Here is a 20,298-nt window from a genome sequence, read left to right on the forward strand (position 1 = left end):
CGGTGGCCTGTTGGCAAGTGACCCCGCCCTCCTGAGAGATTATTGGGCAGGCCGCTGCCAAGGCAACATGGGAGAGGCTTGAGAATGCAAAGAGCCATTGGAGGATTGCACAGGAGCGAGGACAGCATCGAGAAATGGGCTCCTTTGGGGACAGGTGAAGTGATGCTCCACCAGGACGACCAGCTGTTTCTGCAGTGCAGCCAGGACATTGACAAGAAGTGAATCAATTTGTCTCTGAGCGTTCCAACTGTTGACCAAACCATTACAATTTCGATACATTTCCATGCCATCACATACCTACCTGTTTGTGATAATTGCACTTGTCCTTGAAAATAGACCCGATTTTGCAGGGGACTCTGGGAAAAGTGAAAAGGTCCTATGTAATTCACGTCTTGTACCCTGTCTCATAGGGCGGACCCTGCAATTCTACTTCCACTCCACTGCCAAAAATGAAGCGGCCTTGCCCTGTTCAGGCTTTTTGCTGTAGCCCCTGGGCCTTTGCAGAGCCATCTGCTTAGTGTGGCTCTGCCACGGAGGTCAGAAGAGAACATTTAGCCTGAGAAACGGCTGTCTGTGTGTGCAGCTTGGAGAAGACACTGTTGCCATGGGAAAGACATGCCTGTTTGCTGTGCAAATGAAGTGCAGACACAGACAGAAGAGACCACTTGACTGGTAGGAATTGAAGAACCTGACCAAGAGTGAGGAATTAGACCATCCGCACGGGGAGTGTGCGCTCCGCCTGGGCTGGTTTGATACTTTTAAAAAAGAAATGGAATGTTGGTAGGTAAACCTCCTGGAAATGTGTGGGGCTATTCCACACACATTTCCCAATGGACACTGCACAACAAACACATAGTCAAGTGCACTCTGGGGGACACAGTCTACCGGTGCGGTCCTCCTGTCACATTTAGCTGCAATGTGACAGCCATGGGTACATCAAAGCATCTCTGAAGGGGGAAGGCAACGCCTTCCTCCGGCCCTGGTCAGCCTACTTAAAATAGCAAAGGCTCCATCGATATGCCCTGCCTATTGTTAGGTTCTCTCTGATGGCAGCGCATACTGATGAGAGTTAAGTGAAGCAGGCCTGCCAAGAGGCCTGTTCACAGAACTAACACAGGGCAGGAAACCCCAACACCTTTTTCATATGCAATGTGTCAGCTTGAAGCTAGCTCCCACCCCTCTGTATGAAGGCCATTGAATGTCATGTGTGGAACAACTGTTTACAGTAGGCAACCGCTGCAGGGCCACCCCCTTTCAGAGGGAAGATATATGTGATTTGATGCAGACAGTCTGTTCTCGAGCTCAATTAACCAGAGAGCCACTTTGATCCACAGGAGACAGGAAGATGGGTGCGGCTTAGTAGTACATGTTGTCACCCCTTACCTTTCCTGTTGCAAAGCACTCTGGTCATGACCTTACGCATGACAGAAGATTGGTGGTGGGGACCCAGGATTGGGTCTTTAAGGTAGGCTTAGCATGCTCCAATCACTGGGGCCCATTTGGCTTTAAAAGAGGGCTGAGCCCCTCACTGAGCAGATCATCCGACGACTTCAAAAGGAGTACGAAGAAGGACTCATTCGGACCCTCGGTGATGGTACAGTCTGCCTCACGGCTTCCGCCAGTGAAGGAAGTCCAGGATTTCCAAGAGGGAAGCAAAATACCTCCCAAAACATCTCCCAGGGAACAGAGGGAGATACCCGACTCAGAGGATCCATCAAGCAGCACCAGAACCGGTACCCAGCCAGCACACAGCGTGCCCTGCTAGGTTAAGCCAGCAAGCTTCCTAGGTGGGAAGTGCCAGAGAGTCTCTGAACAAAGGACAAGGCCGTTGCCGGCAAACACTCTTCTCAGCTTTGGGTCGGCCGCCTTAAACGTTGACCCAAGCATTGAGAAGAAGCTCGGAGGAGTGCCACAACAAGCATCAACCAGCGTCCATCTTTTAAGGACTTTTTCGAAGCAGTCGAGCTCTCAAACTGCGACCGGCTGCACCACTGTGGCTGTTCTCACGCTGCAGTCACTAAAGCCGTCTGAGAACCCTCGACCAGCGTTCCAGATCCACCAACCAGCACACAGACAACGAATCTTCACCCCGAGCCGCCGGGTAGGGCAGCCTGCAGCCGTCCGCCCAGCCTCGCTTACCAAACTGCCTGCCAACTGATATCCGCATCTGTCGTCCCTCTTGAACTCTGTCGCCGGAGCTACAAAGCATGCTGGAAGCCACTCGATGCTGTCGAGTACCAAGATCATCTCAAACACCAGTTACATTGTGGTTCTGTCCCCCTGGTCCTTCTCCGAAGGCCCTTAGTGACATTTACGACCTCTTGCTCCCTTGCTGCTGCAACCAAATAACCTTGAACAGTTCAGACTGATTGCTTTACCGACTGCACTCCTGTCAGTATCCAGAGTGCATCCCTCTCCTTTGTGAAACTGTCTGTCCCCTGTTTTCCTTTATAGGGTGGGTTGTATTTTGTAGTGTGTTAGAACTGTCTGTTGTATTAATACTAAAGTAGATATTTGTATACAACCTTGACTGGACAGTCCCTTTTATCAGTGGGTCACAATTGTTTTTTCGCTCTGTTGCAACTAACCAGCCTGACGTTCCGTCCACTGTTCGGACCCCTTCCGGTGTACTAGAGGTGTGGGACTGATTGATGGTCTAGAAAGCGATATTCCTCCCTGGACCACTAGTGCCCCGGAAGTTGATTCGTCACACCAAGAGAGGTCGGGTTGTTGACTCCACGTGAATATGTGTCTATAGAATGCATGGGGACAGAAATGCCCTTTTGCCTCTCTTGGGAAGACTGAGATGGTGAGCGAAGGCCAAAGGTAAAGCGACCCCTCTGCTGCGGTTGGCTTCAGTGGCAGCCAGACCTCCCTGAGTAACCATCCAACAATCTGATGACTTTCGCAAGAGCAGATGTGGCAAAGAGGATCGAAGGCAGACAGGTCACTGTCTGCTAGGTTCTGAAAGCTCATGGTTTTCATGTCGTGAGATCAGGAAGGCAGCGAGACAACTGAGGCGCTTAATGCACCTGCTGCATGGTCACGGTTCCATAGACTTCGCTGCGCCGCTTGGAGTTTACGAATGCGCTAGCTTCTGGAAGTAAACCCCTTTGTTGAGGGTAGGCCACGAGAGAACAAAGAATAGAAGGGATGGGTTCCGAAAAACACACCCCTCTTGCTAGGTCTTCTCCAGTGGAGTAAAAGCGTCATTGTCTCCTTTTCAAACAAATCGGTTCTGCCTCCGTAGAGACTGTCAAAAATTATCAATTCCAGCTATATTTCAAGCTGTCATGGCGGGGTATTGGGTAAAGTTTTCAATAAGCAATAATCGCGCCTCGGTTAAACCTCATGAGCTACGATACTGCCACTGCGCAAAGCTAAAGCACCTGACCCAGAGGCCCGTGCGCCCCGGGAATGGATTCCCATTTAACTTGCACTGATCCCAGCAAGCTCCATCCTGAGCATCCTTTGTCAAACTCATAAAACCGCCTGGATTCCAGTGCCGAGATTTGTTGAGGTGAACACCTGTATCATCTTGCGCTCACCAAACTGACAGCAAATATAGTAGCAAGGTATGCATAGGATTCTGGGAGTAAACATGCAAATGAGCAGGCTGCTACCTGTGCGCTCTTTCCCTTAGCATGATCGGTGGCCTGTTGGCAAGTGACCCCGCCCTCCTGAGAGATTATTGGGCAGGCCGCTGCCAAGGCAACATGGGAGAGCTATATTTCAAGCTGTCATGGCGGGGTATTGGGTAAAGTTTTCAATAAGCAATAATCGCGCCTCGGTTAAACCTCATGAGCTACGATACTGCCACTGCGCAAAGCTAAAGCACCTGACCCAGAGGCCCGTGCGCCCCGGGAATGGATTCCCATTTAACTTGCACTGATCCCAGCAAGCTCCATCCTGAGCATCCTTTGTCAAACTCATAAAACCGCCTGGATTCCAGTGCCGAGATTTGTTGAGGTGAACACCTGTATCATCTTGCGCTCACCAAACTGACAGCAAATATAGTAGCAAGGTATGCATAGGATTCTGGGAGTAAACATGCAAATGAGCAGGCTGCTACCTGTGCGCTCTTTCCCTTAGCATGATCGGTGGCCTGTTGGCAAGTGACCCCGCCCTCCTGAGAGATTATTGGGCAGGCCGCTGCCAAGGCAACATGGGAGAGGCTTGAGAATGCAAAGAGCCATTGGAGGATTGCACAGGAGCGAGGACAGCATCGAGAAATGGGCTCCTTTGGGGACAGGTGAAGTGATGCTCCACCACGACGACCAGCTGTTTCTGCAGTGCAGCCAGGACATTGACAAGAAGTGAATCAATTTGTCTCTGAGCGTTCCAACTGTTGACCAAACCATTACAATTTCGATACATTTCCATGCCATCACATACCTACCTGTTTGTGATAATTGCACTTGTCCTTGAAAATAGACCCGATTTTGCAGGGGACTCTGGGAAAAGTGAAAAGGTCCTATGTAATTCACGTCTTGTACCCTGTCTCATAGGGCGGACCCTGCAATTCTACTTCCACTCCACTGCCAAAAATGAAGCGGCCTTGCCCTGTTCAGGCTTTTTGCTGTAGCCCCTGGGCCTTTGCAGAGCCATCTGCTTAGTGTGGCTCTGCCACTGAGGTCAGAAGAGAACATTTAGCCTGAGAAACGGCTGTCTGTGTGTGCAGCTTGGAGAAGACACTGTTGCCATGGGAAAGACATGCCTGTTTGCTGTGCAAATGAAGTGCAGACACAGACAGAAGAGACCACTTGACTGGTAGGAATTGAAGAACCTGACCAAGAGTGAGGAATTAGACCATCCGCACGGGGAGTGTGCGCTCCGCCTGGGCTGGTTTGATACTTTTAAAAAAGAAATGGAATGTTGGTAGGTAAACCTCCTGGAAATGTGTGGGGCTATTCCGCACACATTTCCCAATGGACACTGCACAACAAACACATAGTCAAGTGCACTCTGGGGGACACAGTCTACCGGTGCGGTCCTCCTGTCACATTTAGCTGCAATGTGACAGCCATGGGTACATCAAAGCATCTCTGAAGGGGGAAGGCAACGCCTTCCTCCGGCCCTGGTCAGCCTACTTAAAATAGCAAAGGCTCCATCGATATGCCCTGCCTATTGTTAGGTTCTCTCTGATGGCAGCGCATACTGATGAGAGTTAAGTGAAGCAGGCCTGCCAAGAGGCCTGTTCACAGAACTAACACAGGGCAGGAAACCCCAACACCTTTTTCATATGCAATGTGTCAGCTTGAAGCTAGCTCCCACCCCTCTGTATGAAGGCCATTGAATGTCATGTGTGGAACAACTGTTTACAGTAGGCAACCGCTGCAGGGCCACCCCCTTTCAGAGGGAAGATATATGTGATTTGATGCAGACAGTCTGTTCTCGAGCTCAATTAACCAGAGAGCCACTTTGATCCACAGGAGACAGGAAGATGGGTGCGGCTTAGTAGTACATGTTGTCACCCCTTACCTTTCCTGTTGCAAAGCACTCTGGTCATGACCTTACGCATGACAGAAGATTGGTGGTGGGGACCCAGGATTGGGTCTTTAAGGTAGGCTTAGCATGCTCCAATCACTGGGGCCCATTTGGCTTTAAAAGAGGGCTGAGCCCCTCACTGAGCAGATCATCCGACGACTTCAAAAGGAGTACGAAGAAGGACTCATTCGGACCCTCTGTGATGGTACAGTCTGCCTCACGGCTTCCGCCAGTGAAGGAAGTCCAGGATTTCCAAGAGGGAAGCAAAATACCTCCCAAAACATCTCCCAGGGAACAGAGGGAGATACCCGACTCAGAGGATCCATCAAGCAGCACCAGAACCGGTACCCAGCCAGCACACAGCGTGCCCTGCTAGGTTAAGCCAGCAAGCTTCCTAGGTGGGAAGTGCCAGAGAGTCTCTGAACAAAGGACAAGGCCGTTGCCGGCAAACACTCTTCTCAGCTTTGGGTCGGCCGCCTTAAACGTCGACCCAAGCATTGAGAAGAAGCTCGGAGGAGTGCCACAACAAGCATCAACCAGCGTCCATCTTTTAAGGACTTTTTCGAAGCAGTCGAGCTCTCAAACTGCGACCGGCTGCACCACTGTGGCTGTTCTCACGCTGCAGTCACTAAAGCCGTCTGAGAACCCTCGACCAGCGTTCCAGATCCACCAACCAGCACACAGACAACGATTCTTCACCCCGAGCTGCCGGGTAGGGCAGCCTGCAGCCGTCCGCCCAGCCTCGCTTACCAAACTGCCTGCCAACTGATATCCGCATCTGTCGTCCCTCTTGAACTCTGTCGCCGGAGCTACAAAGCATGCTGGAAGCCACTCGATGCTGTCGAGTACCAAGATCATCTCAAACACCAGTTACATTGTGGTTATGTCCCCCTGGTCCTTCTCCGAAGGCCCTTAGTGACATTTACGACCTCTTGCTCCCTTGCTGCTGCAACCAAATAACCTTGAACAGTTCAGACTGATTGCTTTACCGACTGCACTCCTGTCAGTATCCAGAGTGCATCCCTCTCCTTTGTGAAACTGTCTGTCCCCTGTTTTCCTTTATAGGGTGGGTTGTATTTTGTAGTGTGTTAGAACTGTCTGTTGTATTAATACTAAAGTAGATATTTGTATACAACCTTGACTGGACAGTCCCTTTTATCAGTGGGTCACAATTGTTTTTCGCTCTGTTGCAACTAACCAGCCTGACGTTCCGTCCACTGTTCGGACCCCTTCGGGTGTACTAGAGGTGTGGGACTGATTGATGGTCTAGAAAGCGATATTCCTCCCTGGACCACTAGTGCCCCGGAAGTTGATTCGTCACACCAAGAGAGGTCGGGTTGTTGACTCCACGTGAATATGTGTCTATAGAATGCATGGGGACAGAAATGCCCTTTTGCCTCTCTTGGGAAGACTGAGATGGTGAGCGAAGGCCAAAGGTAAAGCGACCCCTCTGCTGCGGTTGGCTTCAGTGGCAGCCAGACCTCCCTGAGTAACCATCCAACAATCTGATGACTTTCGCAAGAGCAGATGTGGCAAAGAGGATCGAAGGCAGACAGGTCACTGTCTGCTAGGTTCTGAAAGCTCATGGTTTTCATGTCGTGAGATCAGGAAGGCAGCGAGACAACTGAGGCGCTTAATGCACCTGCTGCATGGTCACGGTTCCATAGACTTCGCTGCGCCGCTTGGAGTTTACGAATGCGCTAGCTTCTGGAAGTAAACCCCTTTGTTGAGGGCAGGCCACGAGAGAACAAAGAATAGAAAGGATGGGTTCCGAAAAACACACCCCTCTTGCTAGGTCTTCTCCAGTGGAGTAAAAGCGTCATTGTCTCCTTTTCAAACAAATTGGTTCAGCCTCCGTAGAGACTGTCAAAAATTACCAATTCCAGCTATATTTCAAGCTGTCATGGCGGGGTATTGGGTAAAGTTTTCAATAAGCAATAATCGCGCCTCGGTTAAACCTCATGAGCTACGATACTGCCACTGCGCAAAGCTAAAGCACCTGACCCAGAGGCCCGTGCGCCCCGGGAATGGATTCCCATTTAACTTGCACTGATCCCAGCAAGCTCCATCCTGAGCATCCTTTGTCAAACTCTTAAAACCGCCTGGATTCCAGTGCCGAGATTTGTTGAGGTGAACACCTGTATCATCTTGCGCTCACCAAACTGACAGCAAATATAGTAGCAAGGTATGCATAGGATTCTGGGAGTAAACATGCAAATGAGCAGGCTGCTACCTGTGCGCTCTTTCCCTTAGCATGATCGGTGGCCTGTTGGCAAGTGACCCCGCCCTCCTGAGAGATTATTGGGCAGGCCGCTGCCAAGGCAACATGGGAGAGGCTTGAGAATGCAAAGAGCCATTGGAGGATTGCACAGGAGCGAGGACAGCATCGAGAAATGGGCTCCTTTGGGGACAGGTGAAGTGATGCTCCACCAGGACGACCAGCTGTTTCTGCAGTGCAGCCAGGACATTGACAAGAAGTGAATCAATTTGTCTCTGAGCGTTCCAACTGTTGACCAAACCATTACAATTTCGATACATGTCCATGCCATCACATACCTACCTGTTTGTGATAATTGCACTTGTCCTTGAAAATAGACCCGATTTTGCAGGGGACTCTGGGAAAAGTGAAAAGGTCCTATGTAATTCACGTCTTGTACCCTGTCTCATAGGGCGGACCCTGCAATTCTACTTCCACTCCACTGCCAAAAATGAAGCGGCCTTGCCCTGTTCAGGCTTTTTGCTGTAGCCCCTGGGCCTTTGCAGAGCCATCTGCTTAGTGTGGCTCTGCCACTGAGGTCAGAAGAGAACATTTAGCCTGAGAAACGGCTGTCTGTGTGTGCAGCTTGGAGAAGACACTGTTGCCATGGGAAAGACATGCCTGTTTGCTGTGCAAATGAAGTGCAGACACAGACAGAAGAGACCACTTGACTGGTAGGAATTGAAGAACCTGACCAAGAGTGAGGAATTAGACCATCCGCACGGGGAGTGTGCGCTCCGCCTGGGCTGGTTTGATACTTTTAAAAAAGAAATGGAATGTTGGTAGGTAAACCTCCTGGAAATGTGTGGGGCTATCCCGCACACATTTCCCAATGGACACTGCACAACAAACACATAGTCAAGTGCACTCTGGGGGACACAGTCTACCGGTGCGGTCCTCCTGTCACATTTAGCTGCAATGTGACAGCCATGGGTACATCAAAGCATCTCTGAAGGGGGAAGGCAACGCCTTCCTCCGGCCCTGGTCAGCCTACTTAAAATAGCAAAGGCTCCATCGATATGCCCTGCCTATTGTTAGGTTCTCTCTGATGGCAGCGCATACTGATGAGAGTTAAGTGAAGCAGGCCTGCCAAGAGGCCTGTTCACAGAACTAACACAGGGCAGGAAACCCCAACACCTTTTTCATATGCAATGTGTCAGCTTGAAGCTAGCTCCCACCCCTCTGTATGAAGGCCATTGAATGTCATGTGTGGAACAACTGTTTACAGTAGGCAACCGCTGCAGGGCCACCCCCTTTCAGGGGGAAGATATATGTGATTTGATGCAGACAGTCTGTTCTCAAGCTCAATTAACCAGAGAGCCACTTTGATCCACAGGAGACAGGAAGATGGGTGCGGCTTAGTAGTACATGTTGTCACCCCTTACCTTTCCTGTTGCAAAGCACTCTGGTCATGACCTTACGCATGACAGAAGATTGGTGGTGGGGACCCAGGATTGGGTCTTTAAGGTAGGCTTAGCATGCTCCAATCACTGGGGCCCATTTGGCTTTAAAAGAGGGCTGAGCCCCTCACTGAGCAGATCATCCGACGACTTCAAAAGGAGTACGAAGAAGGACTCATTCGGACCCTTGGTGATGGTACAGTCTGCCTCACGGCTTCCGCCAGTGAAGGAAGTCCAGGATTTCCAAGAGGGAAGCAAAATACCTCCCAAAACATCTCCCAGGGAACAGAGGGAGATACCCGACTCAGAGGATCCATCAAGCAGCACCAGAACCGGTACCCAGCCAGCACACAGCGTGCCCTGCTAGGTTAAGCCAGCAAGCTTCCTAGGTGGGAAGTGCCAGAGAGTCTCTGAACAAAGGACAAGGCCGTTGCCGGCAAACACTCTTCTCAGCTTTGGGTCGGCCGCCTTAAACGTCGACCCAAGCATTGAGAAGAAGCTCGGAGGAGTGCCACAACAAGCATCAACCAGCGTCCATCTTTTAAGGACTTTTTCGAAGCAGTCGAGCTCTCAAACTGCGACCGGCTGCACCACTGTGGCTGTTCTCACGCTGCAGTCACTAAAGCCGTCTGAGAACCCTCGACCAGCGTTCCAGATCCACCAACCAGCACACAGACAACGATTCTTCACCCCGAGCTGCCGGGTAGGGCAGCCTGCAGCCGTCCGCCCAGCCTCGCTTACCAAACTGCCTGCCAATTGATATCCGCATCTGTCGTCCCTCTTGAACTCTGTCACCGGAGCTACAATGCATGCTGGAAGCCACTTGATGCTGTCGAGTACCAAGATCATCTCAAACACCAGTTACATTGTGGTTCTGTCCCCCTGGTCCTTCTCCGAAGGCCCTTAGTGGCATTTACGACCTCTTGCTCCCTTGCTGCTGCAACCAAATAACCTTGAACAGTTCAGACTGATTGCTTTACCGACTGCACTCCTGTCAGTATCCAGAGTGCATCCCACTCCTTTGTGAAACTGTCTGTCCCCTGTTTTCCTTTATAGGGTGGGTTGTATTTTGTAGTGTGTTAGAACTGTCTGTTGTATTAATACTAAAGTAGATATTTGTATACAACCTTGACTGGACAGTCCCTTTTATCAGTGGGTCACAATTGTTTTTTCGCTCTGTTGCAACTAACCAGCCTGACGTTCCGTCCACTGTTCGGACCCCTTCCGGTGTACTAGAGGTGTGGGACTGATTGATGGTCTAGAAAGCGATATTCCTCCCTGGACCACTAGTGCCCCGGAAGTTGATTCGTCACACCAAGAGAGGTCGGGTTGTTGACTCCACGTGAATATGTGTCTATAGAATGCATGGGGACAGAAATGCCCTTTTGCCTCTCTTGGGAAGACTGAGATGGTGAGCGAAGGCCAAAGGTAAAGCGACCCCTCTGCTGCGGTTGGCTTCAGTGGCAGCCAGACCTCCCTGAGTAACCATCCAACAATCTGATGACTTTCGCAAGAGCAGATGTGGCAAAGAGGATCGAAGGCAGACAGGTCACTGTCTGCTAGGTTCTGAAAGCTCATGGTTTTCATGTCGTGAGATCAGGAAGGCAGCGAGACAACTGAGGCGCTTAATGCACCTGCTGCATGGTCACGGTTCCATAGACTTCGCTGCGCCGCTTGGAGTTTACGAATGCGCTAGCTTCTGGAAGTAAACCCCTTTGTTGAGGGTAGGCCACGAGAGAACAAAGAATAGAAGGGATGGGTTCCGAAAAACACACCCCTCTTGCTAGGTCTTCTCCAGTGGAGTAAAAGCGTCATTGTCTCCTTTTCAAACAAATCGGTTCAGCCTCCGTAGAGACTGTCAAAAATTACCAATTCCAGCTATATTTCAAGCTGTCATGGCGGGGTATTGGGTAAAGTTTTCAATAAGCAATAATCGCGCCTCGGTTAAACCTCATGAGCTACGATACTGCCACTGCGCAAAGCTAAAGCACCTGACCCAGAGGCCCGTGCGCCCCGGGAATGGATTCCCATTTAACTTGCACTGATCCCAGCAAGCTCCATCCTGAGCATCCTTTGTCAAACTCATAAAAACGCCTGGATTCCAGTGCCGAGATTTGTTGAGGTGAACACCTGTATCATCTTGCGCTCACCAAACTGACAGCAAATATAGTAGCAAGGTATGCATAGGATTCTGGGAGTAAACATGCAAATGAGCAGGCTGCTACCTGTGCGCTCTTTCCCTTAGCATGATCGGTGGCCTGTTGGCAAGTGACCCCGCCCTCCTGAGAGATTATTGGGCAGGCCGCTGCCAAGGCAACATGGGAGAGGCTTGAGAATGCAAAGAGCCATTGGAGGATTGCACAGGAGCGAGGACAGCATCGAGAAATGGGCTCCTTTGGGGACAGGTGAAGTGATGCTCCACCAGGACGACCAGCTGTTTCTGCAGTGCAGCCAGGACATTGACAAGAAGTGAATCAATTTGTCTCTGAGCGTTCCAACTGTTGACCAAACCATTACAATTTCGATACATTTCCATGCCATCACATACCTACCTGTTTGTGATAATTGCACTTGTCCTTGAAAATAGACCCGATTTTGCAGGGGACTCTGGGAAAAGTGAAAAGGTCCTATGTAATTCACGTCTTGTACCCTGTCTCATAGGGCGGACCCTGCAATTCTACTTCCACTCCACTGCCAAAAATGAAGCGGCCTTGCCCTGTTCAGGCTTTTTGCTGTAGCCCCTGGGCCTTTGCAGAGCCATCTGCTTAGTGTGGCTCTGCCACGGAGGTCAGAAGAGAACATTTAGCCTGAGAAACGGCTGTCTGTGTGTGCAGCTTGGAGAAGACACTGTTGCCATGGGAAAGACATGCCTGTTTGCTGTGCAAATGAAGTGCAGACACAGACAGAAGAGACCACTTGACTGGTAGGAATTGAAGAACCTGACCAAGAGTGAGGAATTAGACCATCCGCACGGGGAGTGTGCGCTCCGCCTGGGCTGGTTTGATACTTTTAAAAAAGAAATGGAATGTTGGTAGGTAAACCTCCTGGAAATGTGTGGGGCTATTCCACACACATTTCCCAATGGACACTGCACAACAAACACATAGTCAAGTGCACTCTGGGGGACACAGTCTACCGGTGCGGTCCTCCTGTCACATTTAGCTGCAATGTGACAGCCATGGGTACATCAAAGCATCTCTGAAGGGGGAAGGCAACGCCTTCCTCCGGCCCTGGTCAGCCTACTTAAAATAGCAAAGGCTCCATCGATATGCCCTGCCTATTGTTAGGTTCTCTCTGATGGCAGCGCATACTGATGAGAGTTAAGTGAAGCAGGCCTGCCAAGAGGCCTGTTCACAGAACTAACACAGGGCAGGAAACCCCAACACCTTTTTCATATGCAATGTGTCAGCTTGAAGCTAGCTCCCACCCCTCTGTATGAAGGCCATTGAATGTCATGTGTGGAACAACTGTTTACAGTAGGCAACCGCTGCAGGGCCACCCCCTTTCAGAGGGAAGATATATGTGATTTGATGCAGACAGTCTGTTCTCGAGCTCAATTAACCAGAGAGCCACTTTGATCCACAGGAGACAGGAAGATGGGTGCGGCTTAGTAGTACATGTTGTCACCCCTTACCTTTCCTGTTGCAAAGCACTCTGGTCATGACCTTACGCATGACAGAAGATTGGTGGTGGGGACCCAGGATTGGGTCTTTAAGGTAGGCTTAGCATGCTCCAATCACTGGGGCCCATTTGGCTTTAAAAGAGGGCTGAGCCCCTCACTGAGCAGATCATCCGACGACTTCAAAAGGAGTACGAAGAAGGACTCATTCGGACCCTCGGTGATGGTACAGTCTGCCTCACGGCTTCCGCCAGTGAAGGAAGTCCAGGATTTCCAAGAGGGAAGCAAAATACCTCCCAAAACATCTCCCAGGGAACAGAGGGAGATACCCGACTCAGAGGATCCATCAAGCAGCACCAGAACCGGTACCCAGCCAGCACACAGCGTGCCCTGCTAGGTTAAGCCAGCAAGCTTCCTAGGTGGGAAGTGCCAGAGAGTCTCTGAACAAAGGACAAGGCCGTTGCCGGCAAACACTCTTCTCAGCTTTGGGTCGGCCGCCTTAAACGTTGACCCAAGCATTGAGAAGAAGCTCGGAGGAGTGCCACAACAAGCATCAACCAGCGTCCATCTTTTAAGGACTTTTTCGAAGCAGTCGAGCTCTCAAACTGCGACCGGCTGCACCACTGTGGCTGTTCTCACGCTGCAGTCACTAAAGCCGTCTGAGAACCCTCGACCAGCGTTCCAGATCCACCAACCAGCACACAGACAACGAATCTTCACCCCGAGCCGCCGGGTAGGGCAGCCTGCAGCCGTCCGCCCAGCCTCGCTTACCAAACTGCCTGCCAACTGATATCCGCATCTGTCGTCCCTCTTGAACTCTGTCGCCGGAGCTACAAAGCATGCTGGAAGCCACTCGATGCTGTCGAGTACCAAGATCATCTCAAACACCAGTTACATTGTGGTTCTGTCCCCCTGGTCCTTCTCCGAAGGCCCTTAGTGACATTTACGACCTCTTGCTCCCTTGCTGCTGCAACCAAATAACCTTGAACAGTTCAGACTGATTGCTTTACCGACTGCACTCCTGTCAGTATCCAGAGTGCATCCCTCTCCTTTGTGAAACTGTCTGTCCCCTGTTTTCCTTTATAGGGTGGGTTGTATTTTGTAGTGTGTTAGAACTGTCTGTTGTATTAATACTAAAGTAGATATTTGTATACAACATTGACTGGACAGTCCCTTTTATCAGTGGGTCACAATTGTTTTTTCGCTCTGTTGCAACTAACCAGCCTGACGTTCCGTCCACTGTTCGGACCCCTTCCGGTGTACTAGAGGTGTGGGACTGATTGATGGTCTAGAAAGCGATATTCCTCCCTGGACCACTAGTGCCCCGGAAGTTGATTCGTCACACCAAGAGAGGTCGGGTTGTTGACTCCACGTGAATATGTGTCTATAGAATGCATGGGGACAGAAATGCCCTTTTGCCTCTCTTGGGAAGACTGAGATGGTGAGCGAAGGCCAAAGGTAAAGCGACCCCTCTGCTGCGGTTGGCTTCAGTGGCAGCCAGACCTCCCTGAGTAACCATCCAACAATCTGATGACTTTCGCAAGAGCAGATGTGGCAAAGAGGATCGAAGGCAGACAGGTCACTGTCTGCTAGGTTCTGAAAGCTCATGGTTTTCATGTCGTGAGATCAGGAAGGCAGGGAGACAACTGAGGCGCTTAATGCACCTGCTGCATGGTCACGGTTCCATAGACTTCGCTGCGCCGCTTGGAGTTTACGAATGCGCTAGCTTCTGGTAGTAAACCCCTTTGTTGAGGGTAGGCCACGAGAGAACAAAGAATAGAAGGGATGGGTTCCGAAAAACACACCCCTCTTGCTAGGTCTTCTCCAGTGGAGTAAAAGCGTCATTGTCTCCTTTTCAAACAAATCGGTTCTGCCTCCGTAGATACTGTCAAAAATTATCAATTCCAGCTATATTTCAAGCTGTCATGGCGGGGTATTGGGTAAAGTTTTCAATAAGCAATAATCGCGCCTCGGTTAAACCTCATGAGCTACGATACTGCCACTGCGCAAAGCTAAAGCACCTGACCCAGAGGCCCGTGCGCCCCGGGAATGGATTCCCATTTAACTTGCACTGATCCCAGCAAGCTCCATCCTGAGCATCCTTTGTCAAACTCATAAAACCGCCTGGATTCCAGTGCCGAGATTTGTTGAGGTGAACACCTGTATCATCTTGCGCTCACCAAACTGACAGCAAATATAGTAGCAAGGTATGCATAGGATTCTGGGAGTAAACATGCAAATGAGCAGGCTGCTACCTGTGCGCTCTTTCCCTTAGCATGATCGGTGGCCTGTTGGCAAGTGACCCCGCCCTCCTGAGAGATTATTGGGCAGGCCGCTGCCAAGGCAACATGGGAGAGCTATATTTCAAGCTGTCATGGCGGGGTATTGGGTAAAGTTTTCAATAAGCAATAATCGCGCCTCGGTTAAACCTCATGAGCTACGATACTGCCACTGCGCAAAGCTAAAGCACCTGACCCAGAGGCCCGTGCGCCCCGGGAATGGATTCCCATTTAACTTGCACTGATCCCAGCAAGCTCCATCCTGAGCATCCTTTGTCAAACTCATAAAACCGCCTGGATTCCAGTGCCGAGATTTGTTGAGGTGAACACCTGTATCATCTTGCGCTCACCAAACTGACAGCAAATATAGTAGCAAGGTATGCATAGGATTCTGGGAGTAAACATGCAAATGAGCAGGCTGCTACCTGTGCGCTCTTTCCCTTAGCATGATCGGTGGCCTGTTGGCAAGTGACCCCGCCCTCCTGAGAGATTATTGGGCAGGCCGCTGCCAAGGCAACATGGGAGAGGCTTGAGAATGCAAAGAGCCATTGGAGGATTGCACAGGAGCGAGGACAGCATCGAGAAATGGGCTCCTTTGGGGACAGGTGAAGTGATGCTCCACCACGACGACCAGCTGTTTCTGCAGTGCAGCCAGGACATTGACAAGAAGTGAATCAATTTGTCTCTGAGCGTTCCAACTGTTGACCAAACCATTACAATTTCGATACATTTCCATGCCATCACATACCTACCTGTTTGTGATAATTGCACTTGTCCTTGAAAATAGACCCGATTTTGCAGGGGACTCTGGGAAAAGTGAAAAGGTCCTATGTAATTCACGTCTTGTACCCTGTCTCATAGGGCGAACCCTGCAATTCTACTTCCACTCCACTGCCAAAAATGAAGCGGCCTTGCCCTGTTCAGGCTTTTTGCTGTAGCCCCTGGGCCTTTGCAGAGCCATCTGCTTAGTGTGGCTCTGCCACTGAGGTCAGAAGAGAACATTTAGCCTGAGAAACGGCTGTCTGTGTGTGCAGCTTGGAGAAGACACTGTTGCCATGGGAAAGACATGCCTGTTTGCTGTGCAAATGAAGTGCAGACACAGACAGAAGAGACCACTTGACTGGTAGGAATTGAAGAACCTGACCAAGAGTGAGGAATTAGACCATCCGCACGGGGAGTGTGCGCTCCGCCTGGGCTGGTTTGATACTTTTAAAAAAGAAATGGAATGTTGGTAGGTAAACCTCCTGGAAATGTGTGGGGCTATTCCGCACACATTTCCCAATGGACACTGCACAACAAACACATAGTCAAGTGCACTCTGGGGGACACAGTCTACCGGTGCGGTCCTCCTGTCACATTTAGCTGCAATGTGACAGCCATGGGTACATCAAAGCATCTCTGAAGGGGGAAGGCAACGCCTTCCTCCGGCCCTGGTCAGCCTACTTAAAATAGCAAAGGCTCCATCGATATGCCCTGCCTATTGTTAGGTTCTCTCTGATGGCAGCGCATACTGATGAGAGTTAAGTGAAGCAGGCCTGCCAAGAGGCCTGTTCACAGAACTAACACAGGGCAGGAAACCCCAACACCTTTTTCATATGCAATGTGTCAGCTTGAAGCTAGCTCCCACCCCTCTGTATGAAGGCCATTGAATGTCATGTGTGGAACAACTGTTTACAGTAGGCAACCGCTGCAGGGCCACCCCCTTTCAGAGGGAAGATATATGTGATTTGATGCAGACAGTCTGTTCTCGAGCTCAATTAACCAGAGAGCCACTTTGATCCACAGGAGACAGGAAGATGGGTGCGGCTTAGTAGTACATGTTGTCACCCCTTACCTTTCCTGTTGCAAAGCACTCTGGTCATGACCTTACGCATGACAGAAGATTGGTGGTGGGGACCCAGGATTGGGTCTTTAAGGTAGGCTTAGCATGCTCCAATCACTGGGGCCCATTTGGCTTTAAAAGAGGGCTGAGCCCCTCACTAAGCAGATCATCCGACGACTTCAAAAGGAGTACGAAGAAGGACTCATTCGGACCCTCGGTGATGGTACAGTCTGCCTCACGGCTTCCGCCAGTGAAGGAAGTCCAGGATTTCCAAGAGGGAAGCAAAATACCTCCCAAAACATCTCCCAGGGAACAGAGGGAGATACCCGACTCAGAGGATCCATCAAGCAGCACCAGAACCGGTACCCAGCCAGCACACAGCGTGCCCTGCTAGGTTAAGCCAGCAAGCTTCCTAGGTGGGAAGTGCCAGAGAGTCTCTGAACAAAGGACAAGGCCGTTGCCGGCAAACACTCTTCTCAGCTTTGGGTCGGCCGCCTTAAACGTCGACCCAAGCATTGAGAAGAAGCTCGGAGGAGTGCCACAACAAGCATCAACCAGCGTCCATCTTTTAAGGACTTTTTCGAAGCAGTCGAGCTCTCAAACTGCGACCGGCTGCACCACTGTGGCTGTTCTCACGCTGCAGTCACTAAAGCCGTCTGAGAACCCTCGACCAGCGTTCCAGATCCACCAACCAGCACACAGACAACGATTCTTCACCCCGAGCCGCCGGGTAGGGCAGCCTGCAGCCGTCCGCCCAGCCTCGCTTACCAAACTGCCTGCCAACTGATATCCGCATCTGTCGTCCCTCTTGAACTCTGTCGCCGGAGCTACAAAGCATGCTGGAAGCCACTCGATGCTGTCGAGTACCAAGATCATCTCAAACACCAGTTACATTGTGGTTCTGTCCCCCTGGTCCTTCTCCGAAGGCCCTTAGTGACATTTACGACCTCTTGCTCCCTTGCTGCTGCAACCAAATAACCTTGAACAGTTCAGACTGATTGCTTTACCGACTGCACTCCTGTCAGTATCCAGAGTGCATCCCTCTCCTTTGTGAAACTGTCTGTCCCCTGTTTTCCTTTATAGGGTGGGTTGTATTTTGTAGTGTGTTAGAACTGTCTGTTGTATTAATACTAAAGTAGATATTTGTATACAACCTTGACTGGACAGTCCCTTTTATCAGTGGGTCACAATTGTTTTTTCGCTCTGTTGCAACTAACCAGCCTGACGTTCCGTCCACTGTTCGGACCCCTTCCGGTGTACTAGAGGTGTGGGACTGATTGATGGTCTAGAAAGCGATATTCCTCCCTGGACCACTAGTGCCCCGGAAGTTGATTCGTCACACCAAGAGAGGTCGGGTTGTTGACTCCACGTGAATATGTGTCTATAGAATGCATGCGGACAGAAATGCCCTTTTGCCTCTCTTGGGAAGACTGAGATGGTGAGCGAAGGCCAAAGGTAAAGCGACCCCTCTGCTGCGGTTGGCTTCAGTGGCAGCCAGACCTCCCTGAGTAACCATCCAACAATCTGATGACTTTCGCAAGAGCAGATGTGGCAAAGAGGATCGAAGGCAGACAGGTCACTGTCTGCTAGGTTCTGAAAGCTCATGGTTTTCATGTCGTGAGATCAGGAAGGCAGCGAGACAACTGAGGCGTTTAATGCACCTGCTGCATGGTCACGGTTCCATAGACTTCGCTGCGCCGCTTGGAGTTTACGAATGCGCTAGCTTCTGGAAGTAAACCCCTTTGTTGAGGGTAGGCCACGAGAGAACAAAGAATAGAAGGGATGGGTTCCGAAAAACACACCCCTCTTGCTAGGTCTTCTCCAGTGGAGTAAAAGCGTCATTGTCTCCTTTTCAAACAAATCGGTTCAGCCTCCGTAGAGACTGTCAAAAATTACCAATTCCAGCTCTATTTCAAGCTGTCATGGCGGGGTATTGGGTAAAGTTTTCAATAAGCAATAATCGCGCCTCGGTTAAACCTCATGAGCTACGATACTGCCACTGCGCAAAGCTAAAGCACCTGACCCAGAGGCCCGTGCGCCCCGGGAATGGATTCCCATTTAACTTGCACTGATCCCAGCAAGCTCCATCCTGAGCATCCTTTGTCAAACTCATAAAACCGCCTGGATTCCAGTGCCGAGATTTGTTGAGGTGAACACCTGTATCATCTTGCGCTCACCAAACTGACAGCAAATATAGTAGCAAGGTATGCATAGGATTCTGGGAGTAAACATGCAAATGAGCAGGCTGCTACCTGTGCGCTCTTTCCCTTAGCATGATCGGTGGCCTGTTGGCAAGTGACCCCGCCCTCCTGAGAGATTATTGGGCAGGCCGCTGCCAAGGCAACATGGGAGAGGCTTGAGAATGCAAAGAGCCATTGGAGGATTGCACAGGAGCGAGGACAGCATCGAGAAATGGGCTCCTTTGGGGACAGGTGAAGTGATGCTCCACCAGGACGACCAGCTGTTTCTGCAGTGCAGCCAGGACATTGACAAGAAGTGAATCAATTTGTCTCTGAGCGTTCCAACTGTTGACCAAACCATTACAATTTCGATACATTTCCATGCCATCACATACCTACCTGTTTGTGATAATTGCACTTGTCCTTGAAAATAGACCCGATTTTGCAGGGGACTCTGGGAAAAGTGAAAAGGTCCTATGTAATTCACGTCTTGTACCCTGTCTCATAGGGCGGACCCTGCAATTCTACTTCCACTCCACTGCCAAAAATGAAGCGGCCTTGCCCTGTTCAGGCTTTTTGCTGTAGCCCCTGGGCCTTTGCAGAGCCATCTGCTTAGTGTGGCTCTGCCACGGAGGTCAGAAGAGAACATTTAGCCTGAGAAACGGCTGTCTGTGTGTGCAGCTTGGAGAAGACACTGTTGCCATGGGAAAGACATGCCTGTTTGCTGTGCAAATGAAGTGCAGACACAGACAGAAGAGACCACTTGACTGGTAGGAATTGAAGAACCTGACCAAGAGTGAGGAATTAGACCATCCGCACGGGGAGTGTGCGCTCCGCCTGGGCTGGTTTGATACTTTTAAAAAAGAAATGGAATGTTGGTAGGTAAACCTCCTGGAAATGTGTGGGGCTATTCCGCACACATTTCCCAATGGACACTGCACAACAAACACATAGTCAAGTGCACTCTGGGGGACACAGTCTACCGGTGCGGTCCTCCTGTCACATTTAGCTGCAATGTGACAGCCATGGGTACATCAAAGCATCTCTGAAGGGGGAAGGCAACGCCTTCCTCCGGCCCTGGTCAGCCTACTTAAAATAGCAAAGGCTCCATCGATATGCCCTGCCTATTGTTAGGTTCTCTCTGATGGCAGCGCATACTGATGAGAGTTAAGTGAAGCAGGCCTGCCAAGAGGCCTGTTCACAGAACTAACACAGGGCAGGAAACCCCAACACCTTTTTCATATGCAATGTGTC

General features: G+C 50.6%; 5 non-coding genes and 2 pseudogenes across 5 annotated transcripts; all 7 read right to left on the reverse strand.

Moving 5' to 3' along the window:
• Positions 1-3,241: 3,241 nt before the first annotated feature.
• On the reverse strand, positions 3,242-3,382 carry LOC138496750 (U4 spliceosomal RNA). Its single transcript, XR_011278233.1, has one exon. It is a non-coding gene; the product is annotated as a U4 spliceosomal RNA (small nuclear RNA).
• A 297-nt stretch (positions 3,383-3,679) lies between these two features.
• LOC138496818 (U4 spliceosomal RNA) lies at positions 3,680-3,831 on the reverse strand (annotated as a pseudogene).
• Positions 3,832-7,338: 3,507 nt separating this feature from the next.
• On the reverse strand, positions 7,339-7,479 carry LOC138496326 (U4 spliceosomal RNA). Its single transcript, XR_011277848.1, has one exon. It is a non-coding gene; the product is annotated as a U4 spliceosomal RNA (small nuclear RNA).
• Positions 7,480-10,987: 3,508 nt separating this feature from the next.
• Positions 10,988-11,128, reverse strand: LOC138496327 (U4 spliceosomal RNA). Its single transcript, XR_011277849.1, has one exon. It is a non-coding gene; the product is annotated as a U4 spliceosomal RNA (small nuclear RNA).
• A 3,508-nt stretch (positions 11,129-14,636) lies between these two features.
• Positions 14,637-14,777, reverse strand: LOC138496802 (U4 spliceosomal RNA). Its single transcript, XR_011278280.1, has one exon. It is a non-coding gene; the product is annotated as a U4 spliceosomal RNA (small nuclear RNA).
• Positions 14,778-15,074: 297 nt separating this feature from the next.
• On the reverse strand, positions 15,075-15,226 carry LOC138496819 (U4 spliceosomal RNA; annotated as a pseudogene).
• Positions 15,227-18,734: 3,508 nt separating this feature from the next.
• LOC138496287 (U4 spliceosomal RNA) lies at positions 18,735-18,875 on the reverse strand. The gene has a single exon (XR_011277813.1). It is a non-coding gene; the product is annotated as a U4 spliceosomal RNA (small nuclear RNA).
• Positions 18,876-20,298: the final 1,423 nt, after the last annotated feature.

Source organism: Ambystoma mexicanum, chromosome 10 (assembly GCF_040938575.1).
Source record: "Ambystoma mexicanum isolate Mex_15411 chromosome 10, UKY_AmexF1_1, whole genome shotgun sequence".
NCBI lineage: Eukaryota > Metazoa > Chordata > Amphibia > Caudata > Ambystomatidae > Ambystoma > Ambystoma mexicanum.